We start from the raw sequence: 17,594 nt of genomic DNA on the forward strand, positions 1-17,594 counted from the left end.
AAAGGTAATCAAATGATTTAACCATCTGTCTCACTCCCCTCAGTGTTATTAAGAGAAAACTTGAATATATCCTTCCAGGAGATTGTCAGGAAAAGAAAAACATTTTCCCTCTGGCCACTACTTTTTATCTGCTATATAAATATGAAACAGCATACACATCAGATTGAGTGTCAAATTTGCATTCTTTCAAGAAAAATGTTGTTGCTTCTTTCAAAAAAACCATTAGGGCACTGAATCAGTGAACAATTCAAGCAAACTATCCACACTTACTTTACTTCAGCCGGTGTTTCTACACTGTGGGAGTGAAATGGAATGACAGGAGTGTATTTAGCTACACTGCGCTGTAGGAGTGTTACTCATACATAAGATATTCTGAAGAAATGGACCGACAGTTGTGTTTGTTTTGGTTTGGGACTCCAGTCATCAAAAACAGAACAACAAACTCCATCCTCATAAATATAACTATGACTTTTTCAGATGTATACATTTGTTTGCTGACATATTGTTGACTTGCCAGTGTATAATTAAACATGATGGCTCATTCATTGTGTAGCCAGACTCATTTTTTTCCATGTTTTTGGTGTTGTTTATTGGATGGCACTGTCAGATTTTTCAGTACACAGCATATCTCAACTGCAACTGAATCAATTGCACTAGAGCTTTTGTAGAAATGGATGGATTTTTGCACAGTCATCCATTGTTGCCACTGAATGAACTGTAGTGACCACTCCATATAAATAAACAACTCTCTGCTTCAGTTTTTGCAAGCATTGTGAGGAGTGATATAGACAACTTCTTTGTTGCCGCTCACATTGCACCAGAGGTCATTTGCATAAAGATGAGCAACTTTCTCTATATTGTTGCTCTTTACATATGAAATGACGACCAAGAGTCACCTCTGCTGCTGAGGATAAGTTCATCCAAGTCTCCAGCCTTAGAAATCGCAAGTTGGCAGCACCTCAGATCAGAGCCCAGATAAATGCCACACAGTTCTAGTAGCAGACACATCTCTAAACTGTTCAGAGGAGACTGATCAGTCAGGCCTTTATGGTCGAATAGCTGCTAAGAAACCACTACTAAGGAAATATAGCAAGCAGAAGAGATTTATTAAGACCAAGAAACACAAGGAATGGGCATTAGACTAGGGGTCTAATGAGTCCAAATATGAGATCTTTGGTTCCACCCGCTGTGTCTATGTGCGACGCAGAAAAGGCAAATGGATGCTCTCCACATGGATGGAGGAAGTGTAAGGGTTGGCTGTGGAAGGGCTATTTGACCAAGAAGGAGGGTCATGAAGTGCTGCATCAGATGACCTGGCCTTCACAGTCACCTGACCTAAGAGATGAACCGCAGAGCGAAGACAAAAGGGCCAACAAGTGCTCAGCATCTCTGGGAACTCCTTCAAGACTGTTGGAAAACCATTCAAGGTGACTTCCTCATGAAGCTCATCGAGAGAATACCAAGAGTGTCCAAAGTAGTAACAAAGGGTGGCTGTTTAGAAGTATCTAAAATATAAAGAATATTTTGACTCATTTTACACGTCTCTGTTTACTACATAATTCCATATGTGTTCATTCATAGTTTGATGCCATCAGTGAGAATCTACAATGTAAACAGTCATGAACACAAAGAAAAACCATTAAATGAGAAGGTGTGTCCAAACTTTTGACTGGTAGTGTATATATGCTAAAAGCTCAAAAGTATGTGGATACCAATGGACTTCTGGACTGTTTTTAGCTCTAATGAAGGGGAATGTTAACACTACAGCATGGAAATTAAAACAAAGTGTTTCCAGCTCTGTGGCAGTATTTTTCAAACATTTCACAAGTGCGGCTAAACAGAGCAAGGATTTTTAACAGAGGATTTCTAAACATACTATTTTTATTTAACCATACGATAGTCTGGCTTGGAGGTGTCTCTTCTGCAGAAGTGGAGTTTTTCTAGGTCTGCAGCCTGATAGTACATTTCTGTGCAAGGCTCTTGTGACTCTCCTCAATGAGATTTCAATTCAAGGCTTTCACCAGAGTCATGGCAGTTTTTCTCAGGTTTTTAGACCCATCTCTCACTAGTTTTCTTCCTAGATTCTTTGAAATCTTTCACTTCCACCAGTCTTCTTCTGTACTGGGTGGCTCTCTTTGAATGTCCTGTTAACACTTCTTACTTGGAAACGCTTTGATAAATGTGTGTATCCTTCTCTTATTTTGTCAGTGTTAACAATAATTTTTCTGAAGTCTAAACTGATTTCTTTAGTTGGGCGTCCAAATACTTTTGTCCATGTAGTGTAAGTGTATAAAGGATATGGGACGATGTATCACTGCTAGAATGTTTTGACTCTCTGAACATCGGTATCGGCCACAGAGATCTTACACTTTCTAGTTAGGACTTTTTGGTACCTCTTGAGATTCGTGCCTTCTGACAGTAATAGGAAGACGTTGAGTTTTTAAATTAACTGTCTTTAGTCGAGCATTGGTCTTACCTTATAGTTAGCCGTTACTCCATAACAATATTCCTTGAACAAGGCTTTATTACTCCGCCAAGAAGGTGGAGTAATAGAGGCGACTCGATTGGCTTTGCATTGCCAGTCAAGGTCGTTGGTTTGTCTGTTTGTCTGTCTGTTAGCAACATTACTCAAAAACAGACTAACAGATTTGGACGGAATTTTCAAAGAAGGTCAGAAATGACACAGGGACCAACCGATTAAATTTATACGGCTTATAGTCTGGATCCACGACTGAGCAGCTCTGGCAGAGTACTGAACTCTCTGAGTGCTTTCCCTGTTTCCTTTTCTGATGCAGTGGAAACTGTGTAAAGCCTTTGACTAACTCTGCTTCTTTGAACATTTGAAATTGATCCACCAAGATACTTTTGCTGACTGCAATAAATTACATACCACAATTGTGTGTTGGTAATGTTACTGATCACATACAATGAAGGAAGACTTCCTACAACAAAACCCGCTGGACCTACATCACACTCAGGTTCCCCAGTAGACCATTTATTTCAAAAGGGGAAGGGTTGGCTGGTAAACTTACACTTAAAATCTGATGCTCTGTAAAAATGGTCAAACAGTGTCCACAGTCAACATTTTATTGTGGAATTTTCTTAGCTCTGGAAGCAGCACTGTCTGCAGCTCTTGCTACCACAGAAGTTTTGTGCATTATAAATAATAACCTATTTTAGAATTTTACAGTAGAAATGTAAACATCTACGCCTACTGCACAGCGACGCATTCCTCCAGGCATTGCCTCAGGTGGTGTCCACTCATTTAAAAGATTTCAGAAAAAATTGTACTCGCAACCAAACAGATCATTATGTATAGATATGGGGTAAAAGGTCCGTTGAAGCTCAGGGCATGGCCTGTGGCAACGACTGCATATAATTGTCTCACCCTGAATAGAGATGTCTGAACTTTGACAGACTTGTGTATGGGAGGTGAACACAGCAGAGTGGGGTGAAAGAAAACAGCCAGACAGAGGAGAGGGAACAAATCAAGGTCTTGCACAACACTGTTTATTTCAGTGAACTGTGAAAAGGCTATTAAGGACCTATAATTCTATGTAAACCTGGGCATGTATCTATTATCAGCAGTCTCCGAGGAAGACCTGGAAAATAATGGACGGAGCAAGCAACACGTCATGACAGGAATGAAGCGATGCAGATGTGAAATGTATCCTTGAAAGTAATTTTCAATCTTATTTTAATCACTCAATTATACAGAGACAGTTGGGATTCGGAGTGACTTTGGCTTAGGGCTAGTCATTAGCTGTGTGAGGTAAATGTGGGTCAGAGGATAACAAAAGCCAAGGCATGCAGCATATCTCCATAGGCATGCATTGTACAGCCATCTGTATCTGTACATCAATCTAGTGGAATGACATACAGGACGTCTGCGAAGGAGACATTTAATGCCTTGTCAAAACATTACCCCTGTGACTGTTCTCCCTAACTTTGACAGACTACCTTGTCAAGGCATGGAGCGTTTTATGTCTCCCATCTGCCTCGTCCTGCTGACAAGCGGCTGAGTCAGACGGTCTGGCCTGAGAATGGATGCATAACACCACACTCAAACACACGCACTCCCTGACCCATTTATCTTTTTATTTGTTCGCTTATGCAACGCGCAGCTAATGTGATATATGACTTTTGCGTGATATCAATCTGTTTATCTTCAAATTCTGTCGTGAAATTATGATTACGGGGCGACGGTCACAGTCTTAATTAGTTCAAAGCTTCATGACGCGTGACAAATTAGCACGACTTAAAATGTAAAGAGATCTATGGGACAGCTTTTTTTTTTTTTTTTTTACCCTGGGTAAGCTTTAAGCGCTTGTACGTGGCACCATAATCTCTGCTTAATTTCTCAAGTCTGCCTTAATGTACAACGATGTATGGGTGTTAGAAGACTTATAGTTTGCCGGAGTCATTCTTTTTTATCTACCATGGCGGTAAAGACATACCCTCCTAATGCAGTTTAAACCTTCGATAAATTACGTTTTTGGCAACAGCAGAAATTGATATATCACTACCTTTCAAAGTAATATTGTCAGCTTGTTAGCAAACAGTGTCTTATTTACGCATCATCATTAATTTAAAGTCATGTCCACCTAAAGACTCGACTTCCATTATTCACTCACCATCAGCTCTGTTTTTATTTTTATTCTCTACCAAGCACAGGTTATTTGATTTATTGAAAACAGTTGCTTGCTGCTGCTATGAGGGTAGAGGTTGCTCTACATATTGTTCACTTATTGTTATTACTATGAGTGACCCTCACTCATATATTTGATTCATTGTTTTTACAAAAATGTTGATCATATTTTCTTTCAATCTGCAAATTTGACAGCCGTAGTTTTTATTCACCCCAAAGAAGCAAGCACATGTCCCGACTTGACTGAGGTTAACTATTCAGTCTGTGGTTGAACTCACCCAAAGCTCTGGTTCTGTCTGTGATTTTCTATTCCATCTATGCTTATTTTAGTTCTCATCTCTACATGTTCATGAAGTAAGCTAGAGGCTACATTCATAAAACCTTGGCATAAGCCCACAGTTTTTTGCTCAAGTCGAAACATTTCCAACCAGCTTTTCTTTGTGCCACAAGGCGCATTTGTGTCTATTCACACCCACGGAAGTTCTTCCATTGACTTTATATACAGTCTCACCATGTTTTTTGTTTTTTTTTGCATTATGTGTGAACGCATTGAAAGAAATGAGGGACAAAAGTCGCGGTCTTTTGCCAGATTAGCCAACACCAAGTGTGTATCTCTGTCTTGCCAGTGTTGTCACAGCATCAGATATATCTGGCACCAATAACTCTGCACATGGTAGAATTGTATCAAGCTGGATTGGAATAAAAAGCTGACCCTTATCATCAATATGGGTCATGATGTCAGTCTTTTATATAAAGTAGAATCAGTATCAGCAAAAACATATACAATCCATCTGTGCAATCTGTCTTCATCATAGTTTATAAAGCTGGATATCCCCCGTGTAGTGTGCACATCCATCTCAGACCACACAAAGAGGTGGAATTGTCCTCTAGGAAGTCTGCCCCCCACTCTTTACCCACCACCAAACCCATTATTTGTATGACTGCACAGACAGAGTAAATTATTGTCAGTCCTGCTTACACACTGCACGAATATATCAGAAAATGTGCACAAAGCAGACAGATGTCTGCTACATGCACATTTAATTAATTACCTAATTAAGCTATTGTAGTTGTTGCACCACCACAATACAACACAGCTGTAGCATCCTGTGTAGACTCTGTTTGAGTTACTGCTGTGTCCTATTGTTAGTCATTCTGTTAGGGACAGGATACAAGTGTTGGCATCTGACTCCATTCTCCAAGCAAACAAACATGGTTCAAGCAATTAACCCTCATCTGTTTGAATTTGGTTCCAGTGCAAGTTTTTTCCTTCTCGAACTTTGTTGACATTTGTAAGTTTCATGTTTTCATTTAACTAATCGAACGTGGCAGTTCTCACCTGAGGGGTGACGCAATCCAACAGAGGAGGAAAAGAAAAAGAAATACAAATAAATCCAAGCCTACACATTATGATTGATGATCAGAATAATTTAGTCACTGTTCCAGGCAGGGGGGAAACAGATCCCCAGCCCTGATATTAATGAGTTGGAATTATTTTGTTTATGTAAACAACCAGAAATTTATCTGCCACCACAGAAATGAGCGGTCTGATCTATACCACTCAGAATAAAACCTTTTTTCATCTTTGTGTTGCTGGTAATTTTAACTTTGATGAAGGCCTTTTTTGTTTTTGACATTCCTCATGTTGCATCGCGAAAAGGAAAAACAATTAATTGTGTCTCCTAATGAACGACAATAGAAGTTAATTAATTTTCATAGAGAACAAATATGTGGAGCGAAAAAAGGTGGTGGAGGTCACAAATCACTCAGATGGTCGCAGTTGATGCATGTTTCATTTGCATGCGTTGATTCATCATCATTCAAATAATGAATGTGAATTAAAATGAGATTTGAACAGACAGAAATGACAACAAATGCATCGTGGCTCGTGGATAGTAAAATATTTGTTTTGCTTTTACTAGTATTTGCTGTAATCATTCTTCATTAGCACAAGCTATACGGTATATTGTGATGACAGTATCACCTGCACAAGGTAATAAAATGGAATGCAACAGCCCAACAGTTACTGCCAGATTTAACATTTTTCACAATCATTTACATATATGGAGACAACACTGTAAAGTAAAAGATTGTAGTCAAATAAATGTAGCTGAATGAAGAATTGTATATTTTAAAAATGAGGTCTTAATTGTAGCATGCTTTATTTGCATGATACCATTACGAGAATTGCTTCAAACACATACTGCTGTTCATAAACCAGTGTCAATCAGTAAACTTAATTATTGTCTTTATGCAAAGGAGTCATTCATCAATACAAGACTGGAGTGAAAGCAACCTTATTAAACCATATATTAACTGTTTATGGCCATTAGACAAATAACTGGCGTCCATTTGTTCTGCCAGAGCCAGTGGCTGCTTCATATAGTTCCTTTGTTTATGTAATTGTTGAGCCTTTACCGTGGGTCTCCAGCTGTGCTCAGACAGATCTCCGACAAATTATATCCATACTGTATGGGACATTTTTAGTGGGTTAAATATACTTATTTATGCCACACTAGGAGAAGGTTTTCCTTCCCTTCACACATCAGGCAGCATTTTAATATGCATGTCCAGTGAGAAGAGAGTGCTGCTTTTAAGGTCTAATTATATGAAATGTACTCTTTTCCTGGTGGAAACTAATTCAGTTTCCTGTTGGAAGGTTTCCAGTGTAAATAGGGAACACTGGATTTAATGTTTTATTGTGTTGAGAGAATTAGAAAAGGAGTTAATAACTGGGTTCTTTACATTACTACAACTACTACTGTTAAAACATGCAACACAGACAATCAAACAAGATATAGCAAATAAGTCAGAGCAGTCAGCTAAAATAAATAGTAAAAATGATTATAAATCAAATGAATCATTAGCTAGATTAGCAATCAAAACAAACAAAAGAACTAGAGAATAAAAAAAGAATAAGATTGAGAGTTAAAGTTAGAAATTAAAAATCAAAAAGTCAAGAAATTAAAAAAATATATAGAAATGACATTACATCAAGGAACCAGGCAGCTAAAAGTAAAATAAAACAAGAGAGGACATCTAAAATAAACAGGACATAACAGAATAAAATACTAAAGCTCCAGTAAAGCTAAAAAGAAACTCGCATAAAAGCAAATCTGTAAAAATGGGTTTTCAGAAATGATTTTAAAGAAAATAGGCCTTAATTATACCTTAGAAACAGCATTTTTGAAAGCACTCTTGTACATACAGTTTATTCATTGTTGTAAGACCATATACTAGTACACAATGGAATGTGAAAGAACATTATGTCTTCTAGTGACAGCTTGATGTTACATATTGTTGGTTTTGATTGAAATGTGTGAATGGACTGAGGTAAAAATAGGTATAGATATAGACTCCCTATCCCACTGTAACTTTGAAAATCCCTCTTGTTCTTTTTTTTTTATATCTAGTACCATCATTGGATCAAACCCCTGTCCACCATTTCCCCACTGGGATTGCTCTGTGGGTTCATGATTTGTTGGTTTGTACTGGGAATAAAAGAGGATTCTTATGATGGTGATATATATATATATATATATATGTGTGTGTGTGTGTGTATGTATGTATATTAATGTTCAGTAGAATATCACAGGAGCACCAGGTGTCCAGCAGACATGAGTGTCCAGCAGACATGACCCCTAGAAATTACACCACAATTTCTCCTATCGGTATTTCTATTGCACCACTTGAGGTGAATGGTAGATTTAGGTGAGAAATTGAGATAATGGCAAACCTTAATCGAGCTCATGGCGGGAATTATAGCGCTGTGCTTCCTATATTATTTCCAAAGTAAGGAAAACGATTTGCAGCGCTGAAAGCCTGGCCCTCTATGGTAAGTAGGAGATAATGCTACAGGCACATGGGAAGGGCTGAAGGACAGGAGCTCTCAGGACTGTCAACCTCAGAGCACAGCCAGGCCCACTGGGATGATGAGCTAATGCAATCTCTCTCCTCGCTGTCCTCTGCCTCTGATCCTCTCCACATCCTACCCCACACTTTACTCGCCTTCCTTATTTCCTTCCTTCCATGTCTTATCCTCCTCGCTCGCTCCTATCTCTTTATGCTACCTTTAGTTTTTTTTTCTCCCTCCCTTCATAAGCCTTTTCTCTTTCACCCTCTTATCCTTCTCCTTTTGTATCTTTCCTGTCTCCTCACCACCAGCTTTGTATTGTAGCTGCCAGGAAATGAGAAAGGCACTCAATTACTGTGCTCATTGAATCATTAATGTCAAGGTTGTGGTGTCTTATGTTGGCCAGTAGGCAACAGCTAACAGACAGTGTGCCTGGGAGCAAATCTTCTGCTGTATGTCCCAACAAGACAGACATGGTTTGATATGGGTCTCACTGATAACAAAGCCTTGGATGGAAATCATGGCAGACACAATGATAAGAGGAGTATTAATGATGGACCTGGCTAGCCCTGTATACACAGTGATAGAATGGTTTGGGCTCCTAACAGCAGCAACAGGAACATATCAGATGAGAGATTGGCCAGGCAGAGAGAGACTCATTACAATGTAACCTTGTAAACCTGCCTCTTCTGTGAACATGACAGAGCTTTTATGCTACTTAAACACACGTGGAAGACTATCTGCGGATCACATGAGGTTGTGAGCGTGCCAAGAGCTGCTCCTTTGGCAGCATATGTTTGCACTTAGCGAGGTAAAGCAAATGGCTCTTGCAGTGTAAATTTTAGGCTTTATAAGCGTGGGGTTGAACTTATTCGTCATGCAATATTGTCCAGTTGTTGCTCAGTCTTTACAAGGGACATTGTCATTTTTTTTTGTCTCACACTATTTACAGATGCTTTAATGTATTTCCTGTCTGCTGTCATGTCACCAGTATACCAGTATATTCATCGTCTCTCTTGTCCCTGCATCTGATACCAACACAATACAGGCCTACTCTTAAATTGATTGCTTTTAGCATTGCACACGGAGAAGAACTCTATAAATTTGAGTAAAATATTGAAATATGCGCGCCTCACTACTTTACTTGAGTGGTTTGATTTTACGCTACATTATAAGTCTACTGTGTAGCTTTCAGAGGGAAATCATGCATGACTCTTCTACGTTTATGTGACAGTTATAGTTTCTGGTTACTCTGAAGAGTCACATTTAACATGCAGCTCATTATCTCATAAAACAGGATACATTACTTCACTTTCAATTTCGTTTTTGAAGTCTAACACAACAGTCATGAAGACATAAATCCTGGCCTCTCAAAGGTTACTATTTTCAGTATATGCTGAAACAATTTTTTTCCTAATTTTTGTAGGTGTCCATTCAATATGACGACAGTTTTGGCTTTGTTGAATTGTGTTAGAATATTTTGTCCATCAGCTTAAGGGTAGACTAAATAGGGCCAACAATGACAAACACCAAACGTCCTTTTGATTATGACAATTCCATACAGTATGTAGGCTGCAGAAGAGTATATAATTTAATGTTTTTAGTATGTAGGTTACAGAATATTAAAGATCCAAAACTGAGAGAAAAAGGTGCAACTCAGATCACATTAACTACAGGGTTTCACGCTGTCCGTGGTGCTGAAATAGAAGACAGAATCAGAATTCTAATGCTGTCTTCTATTTCAGCACCATGGACAGCGCCAAACCATACAATTAATGGTCAGAGACTCACATTCTGATTTGCACAAACTTTAGTCAGATGAACGACAATGTATGAAGCAAACAAAGAAATCAATAAAATACAGTAATTTTCCAGAATTAAACTACCCTTTCTAGCCTTAATTTTACACATTGTCATGTGTATTTTTGTGTCTTTGTAATGTTTAATGAAGGATATTTACATGTGTGAAATACAACAACACTAATAATTCTTATTATATATATTTGATAATGAATGATAATGATACAAACTGTGTTTTGACAGATTACTAGTGCTTTTATATGTTATATACTGATGAAAGCACATTCATTCAACACTTTATTTTGCAGACCTCTCTAATTATACAAGACAACACTCATTTAAAAAGCAAATCTCTGTTAGATTACAAATCTAATGCATCTTTTTTCCTGTCAATTGTCACTAATTGTACCTAATTGTGGAAATATATTTGCAGTATTAGACTGCAGATAACAGTTTCATGTACACAAAATAAAACAAAGTATTTGTGAAATTATATTGAATGAGCGAGTGAATATTTTTATGCCATTTTCCTTAAAAAATCAAATATTGTGGTTATTCAAGGTTACAAGTGCAATCTATTTTATAAATATATTTTTGTGTGATTGAAAACTCTTGAAACAACAGTTAAAATATAGGTCAAAAGTTATGTAATTCTGATTTGTTTTTATAATGTAGACTAACATATTCAACTAAACGACCCCTCTGGCCCCGTGCTTTCTCTGCCACCAGAGTGTGGAGAGGGGTAATGTCAAGTTTAAAAGGGGGGACGCATTAGGGTCATTTTGCTAACAAGGGGGATGACATCCTCCCTCATCTCCCCCTCATATCACCCACTGGCCACAGCTGAAATGAATATGTGACACTGTCAAAAATGAATTCCTGTGCTTGATGGCCGGAGACCTACCTGTAATGAATGGAACATGTTCATCCAGTTTTGCTGTAAATGGTTCTTGTAATGCAGCCATAAAGCATTTTGCCCTACATCTGTTCAGCAACTATCCAACTTCCTCCTGCAGGTTAGTGCACTTTGTGTATAAAGTATTTAGATACGTTGGCTTGCAAATAATATTCTTGCCCACCACTGTGGTGCAGTAACATAAGCACATTGTCAGTTCTTTGGCTCATCTCCAAGTTCTAATTCCCTACCACCTACAGATAAGGAGAGGTTAACTAGGCGCAGGGCTGCCCCATTGTCCTCACTGATCCTCTCCAGGCTCTCTTTGCCTCTTGACCTGCTGTCAACTCCAAGCCTGCTTCTTCTCTGTTGCGTCTTCGTAAACTGGATGAATACCATATGGTGTAGAGTAGCAGTCCCTAAATGAGCACAGCGAGAGGCTATTCAGATAGCTGCACATTGTTTTTGTTCACCTGCTATGGCGTCTGGGATAATAATTCATTCCATGCTCTCCACGTTCTCACCTGTGAATCCCATTGATATGTAAATAATTGGCCTTCGGTGGCAACATATTGTACAAATGCAGGAGCAAAGTGTGATCTTGGTGCATGTAAAAGAAGAGTGTTGATGAAGGGGTAATGGAGGGTCATGCAAATTATTTCACTGAAGGTCATGTCTTGAGAGTGTTTGCCCAACCATAGCCAAACAGGATTAATTACTTATTCTTAGCCATAGCAAAGTCATACTTTAGTTGCCAGTGTGGCAGAGTAGGTAAACATTTAATAATAATAATAATAATTAATAACATCTGTGAATATAGATAAAGCTTCCACTGACATGCAGTGTGGTCAGTGGTTGTAAAAGCAAAAATCTGCTTGGCTTACAAGTGTATTTTAAGTGTACTTTCACTGAAACATCTCATGTTTGCAAAATGTAACTGGCTGCATCTTTCCAGTTTATTTGCCATTTGCAATATAAAACCACATTGGAAAGAGCTGCAAGAGGCTCAAAGTGCCTATCAACATCTAAAAACTTCAAATACAGGAGAAAAATAGGACAGTAAAAAGAACAGAGAACAAATGCCACATAAAATACTGAAAAAATAAAGTACTAAGGGCCAACAAATAGTTCATAAGAAAATTTAAAAAAAAAAGTATATTCGAATCAAGGTGCATTATTTAAGGTCATCACAGCTTGTGGGAAGAAGAATATATAATATATATAAACACCATCAATGCAGGGAAGTCCATGTCAATAACTGTCAACCACACTAACTATTATCTGACAGCATCGCTTTTATTTGAGGTGAGGTCAGTGGGTGACATGCGGGGGAGACAAGGGAGGATGCCATCCCCCTTGTTAGCAAAATGACAATTATATGTTTCCCCTTTTTAACCTGCCATCACCTTCTCTATCCTCTGGTAGCAGAGAGAGCACAGGGGCAAAGAGGTTGTTTACTTGAATATGTTAGTCTACAATGTAAAAAAAAAAAGTGTGCATAGAATCACTCATAGGTTTTCAAAATGCAATTTCTTTCAGTACAATAAGAGACATAATTAAAAAGCCATTAAATACTTAAAATTGATTGGTTCCACAAAAATAAGACATTTTGAGTATTGGGTTATTTTGGTAGAATTTAGTTTTGTTAGATTTTCTTGTGAACAATTAATAAAATCTAATTTGTATTTGTTTGTGTCTGTCTAATGTAGCCACACCCTTTCAAACACAAAAATGTTTTTTTTCACAAATGTTTTATGATAATATTTGAGAATGTATAGATAGATAGATAGATAATGCCACAGGAAAGTGACAAACAATTGTTTTTGCAAATTAACTGTAATTTCACAAAATATCTCCTTTTTATTTAGTAGATTTTTCCAATCAAACTTGTGTATTTGTTTGAAAAAAGCTGATGCACTGCATATTGAATGCATATAAAATTATTTTCTGAAACCCAGTTTGGGCCAATAGATGTGTTATCGCTATGAAACTATTCAAGTCTTATACTGAAAAAATATTTATACAGTTAGTGACAATTGACAGAAACAATAAGCACTGGTTTGGTAATTTGTTTGTGTAAGTTTATCTTGTATAATTTCAGAAGTTTGCACAATTAAGTGTTGCATTGTGTCTTCTTCAGTGTTTAACATCTATAAATACTGGTAATCTGTCAAAATTCTGTTTTATCATACTATATATTGTTTATCATTGTATGTCACTGTTTACCCATCTGTCAATACAATAGTAGTAATCATAGACTTGTGGAAGTTTTTATCATTCTGGCTGTCATCAGTCATTTGGGAACCACAGGGGTATGGCAGCTTGTTGCCAACGTCTCGCAGTGGGTTGGCAATTTTCGATGAACCCTGCTGCTTTAAATTCAGAGCAAACTGTACCCAGCTGTCATATCATTTATATATCTTTACCTTGGTGAAGACCTCCGTTGATTCCTGTGCACAAGCCATTGTTCAATAACACTCAGTAGCTTCAATCCAGAAAAAAAACATATTTACTTGAACCAACAGTAAATTAAATACGAGTCATGTTTTCTTTGTCAAAAATCACAAGTTGATCAAAACAAAGTGGTGAAAAACTGATTGATAATTTCATCACACATATAAGAAGATTGCTGCTGTCTTGTTTAAGTCCACCAAACCTGCCCTTAATACCACACTGACAACCTATCCGGAACGGCTGCCAAAATGTGCTTGGAGCCAGGACAGAACACATTATTACACAGTCGCGCCCTCACATAACGAATTGCTTCAGACTTGCGCTGCCTGTTCAGGCGCTGTTCTTCAGCCGAGCTCACCCTATCCTTTCTAAAAAAAAAGTCAACAGATGGTGGGTCTTTCTCCTTCACTTCCCTAACATCATGGAGTGGTCTGTCTGACCATCTTCAGGAATCACCCACAGCTTCTATTTTTAAAATCAGCCTCAAAGAATGAGATCATTTGCACTGCCATCCTCCTCCTCTTGCTTTCTCTACATGACCTTACTCTTCTCAACTCCCCCACCTAAAGGCCATGTCATTACTTCACCTGTCACCCCACCTAGAGCAGCTGAAATCAAACATTTTACGCTGAAATCAACCAGCTGGATTACAGTGACTCACTCCTGGCTCTGCTTTCTGCCTGTGTTCTCTCCACCTCTCTGTGCAGCTCATGCCCTTGTCTGTGGCCTTCCCAAATTGATGCATTTCACATTCTTTCCTGTTTTCCTTTCAGTCTGGGGAGCAACACACCCTCATCTCTTAGCTGCCTTCAGTCCTGCTCAGGATTGCACTACGCGTCTTCTGGGTGTGCTGCTTCTCTATCCTTGTACTAACCTTTGACCACCTGGCTGCTATTCCTCTCTGTCCTAGACCTCTAATGACATTTTATCTCTACAGCAAGGACTCCAGAGTCACTACTGATGCGCCATCATAGCATGAAAACCCATCTTTTCAGACAGCTCTCACCTACAACATTATTTACTGAAAAAGTGTGGATTTCTTTTTTTTTGGTTTTCTGACAAAATATCATCCACCTCCTCGCACAAAGCTGTGTGTAAGCCGAGTGCCACCTACAGACATTATACTCTGTCACATGCTATGCTGCATCTGTGCGATAGATGTGCCATGCTTGTGGCAATGTGTGGCAATTTTAAGAGCTGCCACTGTGCATTGCTTTCTCATATATGACCACATATACTTGCATCTTTTTTACATTGTGTCTCAGGTGTATTAGGACACTGAAGCCACACAAAAATGACTGAATTTTCCTGCAATTTATAACACATTGCCACAACAAATGTCATTTATTTTGAAAGAATATCTACAGTATGTCTATCCATCTATTATCAATACACCGCTTAATCCTTATTAGGGTCATGTGGGGGCCAGAGCCTATCCCAGCTGACTTACACTGTAAAAAAATGTTGTTTTTACAGTAAAATTCTGGCATCTGTGGTTGGCAGAATGCTACCGTAAAATTACGTTGGAACATTTTCTACATTTACGGTAAATAAATGTATTGATATTGTTGATTTTAGGGGTCCAAAATGTGCTTTATTACCTCCGCCAAGGAGGTTATGCGATCGGGTCCGTTTATTTCTTTCTTTCTGTGTGCGTGTCTGTGGACAGGATTTCTCGGAAACTACTTGTCGGATCTTCATGAAATTTTCACCAGAGGTGGATCTTGGCCCAGGGAAGACTCCATTCAAATTTTGTGTTGATCTGGTTAAGGATCTGGATTCTGGATCCGGATTTACATTTTCCAAATTCGTATCATCTTCCCTTGGCGGAGGTCAGAAATCTCTGATTGCTCTTGTTCCATATTTTATTGTTAAAAAAAAGTTTGAACCTTAAAAAATTTGAAAGTTTACATGAAAATACTATGTAAAATAAAACTTGTGTAACTTATAAATATTACAGCATTTTTTCCCATCATTTTTCCCAACCATTGGTGTATTTAACATTAATATATGCCTTTTTTAAGCAAAAATTGTGGTTAAAGCTTTCATAAATATTAAGATATATATCCATACAAGAGTACACCAATTTGACCACTAACACTATATTTTTTACATGAAAGAAATGCAGAAATTGCGATGTTACTTGTTATAAATATTGTTGCATGTTTCCATTACCAGTTCAACAATATGTACATTTAACTGGGAAAAACTGTTTTTTTTTTCAGAAATAAATGACAAAATTACAGTATTGTTATACATATTACGGCATTTTTCTACTAAAAACTATGCAGGAGTCAGGAAATGCATTTTTTTCAAGAGAAAAAAAATCTAAGAACACATTTTTCTTGTGATTAACCTATTTATGTTACTTCAGTGTTATATAAACTGCAGCAAACTGTTTTAGAGTTTGTACATTTTACGATGCAAAACTTGTAGGACGAAGGCGAGGGGATACCATGGACAAGTCGTCAGTCTATCACCAACTAACCTGGGCATGTTCTTGGCACTCTAGGTGGAGCTGGAGTACTCAGAAAACCCACACATGCATAGAGAGAACATGCAAACTCCATGCAGAAAGATCCCAGGCCCAGGCCGGGACACAAACCAGGAGTCTTCTAGCTGTGAGGCAACGGTGCTAACCACTGTTCCACTGTGCAGCGCTATGTACAGGATAGTGCAAGAATATTTGTCAAGCAAACTATTTCGCTAAAATAAATTAAAAATAGAAGACTTTCCTTCTTTTTACCTGATAAGACACTAAAAATTACAGTTACAATATTTTACTAAATAGTGTACAGTCCGACTAGCAGAACTGCTTGATACGGGCGTGGAATCAAGCAGTTTCTATACTAGCTTCGGTGAGAGTTTCTTTCCTGTTTTTAGCCAGCAAAGTTTTCAAATCACCCACACAAGAGAATCTGCACTGCTCTTCTAATGTGCTGCTTTCACCAAACAGTCTTGGTGGATATTGTATAAAGACACAACTTTACACAACAAGTACTTCCTGCCATATTTGTCATCCACTATTAAACTCAATCCAGCTGTCTCCACATAATGTAGCCACAAATGCAGACTGAAACATATTTTTATGCTTAGTATTTTCCTGTGATTTCTATGCACACTATTATTGTAAACCATGCTCTGAATATGGCTGTGTGCTGGGCTGTGAGTGCTTCCAGAGCGCAGTTGACCTCCAGCTCAATGCTGTGGCTGAACGCCTCCGGTGTGGACACAGATGGAGCATCGGAGCTGCTGCTGCTCCTGCTCTGCTAATGTGCTGCTCACAGTATGCCTTCTGTGTAGACACTGTTTAATATTTACATTGTATTAGTGGGTTGTATTTACTGTTGTGACTTTATTTTCACAATCCTTGCATTTCCTACGTTGTTACTGCAGATCTTGTCATACTTGTATTAACAAGAGTTAGTCACTGATTAGGAGATGTAATATTTACCAGGAGATGTAAATTTTTAGATAATTTTCTTAACTGATATTCAGCAGCTTTATCAATCATTAACTAACCAATTATTAGCACAGATGAAGTGCACTATTTTTCCATTAAAGATATTAGATAAAGGTTTATTAATCCCAAAGGTAATTTCTGTGCCAAATATTGCTCAGAAAAAAAACAAAATATAAACATTTAAAAAAATGCAGTGCTGATAAAATTAAAAAGCAGTAAGATATAAGTATGGTACAATGCTGAAATAAAATAAGCAAGGTCAAGAATAGAACAGTCAAAAGTAATGCTGGCAATTATACAAAGGTAATAAGTAATATGACATATGAAAATGAAATAGTGCACTCCATGAAGAGCACTTCAGACTGGCTGCTGCCGAAAGCTTCAGCGTTGTTGGATCTCTGTTTTTTTCGACTGATTATTATTTTGGCTGTTTTCTGCGAAATGAAAATTGACTGGATGTTTGTCTTACAGACATTTCCCC

This window comes from Acanthochromis polyacanthus, chromosome 8 (genome assembly GCF_021347895.1).
Source record: "Acanthochromis polyacanthus isolate Apoly-LR-REF ecotype Palm Island chromosome 8, KAUST_Apoly_ChrSc, whole genome shotgun sequence".
In the NCBI taxonomy this organism is placed as follows: Eukaryota; Metazoa; Chordata; class Actinopteri; family Pomacentridae; genus Acanthochromis; species Acanthochromis polyacanthus.